The sequence below is a fragment of the Limulus polyphemus genome, unplaced genomic scaffold (assembly GCF_000517525.1).
Source record: "Limulus polyphemus unplaced genomic scaffold, Limulus_polyphemus-2.1.2 Scaffold9176, whole genome shotgun sequence".
In the NCBI taxonomy this organism is placed as follows: domain Eukaryota; kingdom Metazoa; phylum Arthropoda; class Merostomata; order Xiphosura; family Limulidae; genus Limulus; species Limulus polyphemus.
Window position 1 is genome coordinate 18,009 of NW_013674786.1, and position 3,207 is coordinate 21,215.

General features: G+C 36.4%; 1 protein-coding gene across 1 annotated transcript in view; it reads right to left on the reverse strand.

Moving 5' to 3' along the window:
* The window catches only part of LOC106475793 (sex peptide receptor-like), an 8,742-nt gene that overhangs the window by 2,920 nt on the left and 2,615 nt on the right, over window positions 1-3,207 (reverse strand). The gene's annotated exons all lie outside the window — the stretch shown is intronic.

A 3,207-nucleotide genomic window follows, 5' to 3' on the forward strand; every position in this document is an offset into this window, starting at 1 on the left:
TGTTATACTTTCCTTACCTTCTTGGTCGTTTAGCCTAAAATATATCAAGTGATAAGTAACTAGATCCATCTTAGATGATCCCTTAAGCCTCTTTTACGTCTATTATAATAATTCTAAAAAAACTTCCTCCGCTTCAGCTGACGTAACTGTAAGATTATAACTTTATCTATTATAACAATTATAAAGAAACTTCCTCCGTTTCAGCTGACGTAACTGTAAGATTATAACTTTATCTATTATAACAATTATAAAGAAACTTCCTCCGTTTCAGCTGACGTAACTGTAAGATTATAACTTCATCCTTGTATATTCTAGTGAAGGATTTGCCAATATGAATCACTCTGTTAGTGTTTTTCCTCCAGCCAAGCAGAACACGTGTTTATAAAATATGTTGTGATCTTTCTGAACACGAACCTGAGAGTTGACAACACTAAAATTCTGTTTTCAATACCTGCTCAAATAGCCTATTATGTAGCTTTGTGCTTAACCTACGTAACTCTACAGACAGACACACTGTGACTGTTTTCATGAACCATGAAACATAAAAAATCCATCTATTAAGAAACAAGTAAAAGTGTCTAAAAACCCTTGGTGTTTTGCAGATAAAAACTTCATGTTATTATATATGCTTGCAGTGTGGTACGAAACACGTGAACTTCGCACGTGCTGGTGCTACCATGTATGAGAATTCTTGATTTAATCTCCAGATCGGGGTGTGTTTAGCCTTCAGTATTTATTTAAAACGGTATCATTGATACGGTTCAATTCAACCTGAGGCGACGAAATTCATTACAGCAAAAATGAAATTTATGAACAAAGATTGATTTTACTCTAGTTTCTAAATATAACCTTACGTAAAGTATATAACCCACGAACTTAACACTCCGTGCATAACAGTACATAACCACTAGGTTATATACATTGAAAATTGTCAATTATATATACCAGTCGTAATTTGAAAACTTGCTTGAATAGGGACTAATCATAGTGTGACTTCTTGTTCATGTATTATCTATGATAATCGTTCTCGTGTGACTTCTTGTTCATGTATTATCTATGATAATTATCCTCGTGTGACTTCTTATTGATGTATTATCTATGATAATCTTCCTCGTGTGACTTCTTATTCATGTATTATCTATGATAATCTTCCTTGTGTGACTTGTTATTCATGTATTATCTATGATAATCTTCCTCGTGTGACTTCTTATTGATGTATTATCTATGATAATCGTCCTCGTGTGACTTCTTATTGATGTATTATCTATGATAATCTACCTCGTGTGACTTCTTATTCGTGTATTATCTATGATAATCTATAGATAATACATGAATAAGAAGTCACACGAGGCGATAATCGTCCTCGTGTGACTCAGACTGGAAAGTATTATCCAGTCCTCATGATTATCATATTGAAGATATTAAGACCATTGCTTTTAAACTGGCTGATCGCAATTATATGTGTTAGTTTAGTTTGACTTACATATAAAGAAGCTTCTTTGTTTTAGAGCAAAGACACATTGGGCTATCGGCTATGTCGAACGCAGGGAATCGAACCTCGGATCGCTGTACCACCGAGAGACCACATGAAAAAAGAATAAAAAAATGTTAAATGTTAGGACTGATTAAGCAACACAAAAAAGGCATGCCATTTAAAATGATCTTAGTGGCAAGATTTAATGTTTCCAAAGATTGCTTCGGAATTTCAATGAAGCTTCTTATTACACGCATAGATTGAAGATATCTTGAAACAAAGTCGACTTTTCTCAATAGAATTGCTAAGGAAACAAACTGACAAACCTCTCAGGATTTCTGTTTCTTTGTTGTATTTCGCAAAAAGCTACTCCTGGGCTATCTGCATTAGCTGTCGCTAATTTTGAAGTGAGAAACTAGAGGGAAGGCAGCTATTCAACACCACCTACCGCCAACTCTAAGGCCACTTTTTACCAACGAATTGATCAACACATTATAACGTCCCCACGACTAAAAGGCAAACACATTTGGTGACGGTATTCGAGCCCACGAACCGCAGATTGCGAGTCGAGTGCCCTAACCACCAGATCATGATAGAGCCCAGGATATCTGAAAGATAAAAGGATATATGATATCAAGGTACAGAGTGTGGATCGTAAGGAAGATAACTGTCGTTTTTGTTGTTGTTAAACTTGTACAGATTAGACTTGCTACTGTTGTATTTAGGTGTTATTCTTCAGTGTCACAACGCTAAAATCTGGGGTTCGATTCACTGTAGTTGACAGAGCGCAGATAGTTTTTCTGTGGCTTTGCGTTAAAATACAAACACAAAAATGCAATACAACTTATGGCCTCACACGAGTAGTTAAATAAAAGGGGGAGCCACTTGTATTGATCACATGAATAACATTTATATTGTTAAAGGTTCTTGCATATTAAGGTTGCCTGATTAGGATCTAAATGTAAAGTTACCGTATGCAGCAAGCATTGGAAGAGCACATGATTGGTTTCTCATTTGATTAATTTCAGCCCCGCTTAAATCTGATAGAATAGATCCAACGCAGGAAATACTGAACAAGGGACGTTGCTACGCTACAATATTGACGCCGGAACTTGTTGCGTTACTATGGCAACACCATGAAACGTTGTTGGCAGTCGTGGGTATCATACGAAGGAGGAGGGTACGGACGTCATTATAGTCTGAAAACAAGAAATGGTTCTGTCTTCTTCCACCAGTTGGTTGGAAAGCACGTTCGGTAATGAAGTTTCGACGCATTAAGTCCCGTAAAGTTAATAGAACGACACGAGTTTAGTTTTTGTTAACAATAATTATTCAAATTACCAAGGGGCACTCAGTACGTGTATATATCTATACGAGGAAAAGCATTGTAAATTATGAAATAAAAACAATCAGTTGGTTAAGTAATTATTATTCCAATTGGGCCAACTGCACTAGCTGTGCCTAATTTTAAACTGACAGACAGCAACCACCTCCAACTCTTGGTCTGCTCTAATCAAATAGGGGGATTTGGCTACTGATAGACTAGAGAGAAGATATCTAGTCAATAGCAACCACCTCCAACTCTTGGTCTGCTCTAATCAAATAGAGGGATTTGGCTACTGATAGACTAGAGAGAAGATATATAGTCAATAGCAACCACCTCCAACTCTTGGTCTGCTCTAATCAAATAGAGGGATTTGGCTACTGATAGACTAGAGAGAAGATATATAGTC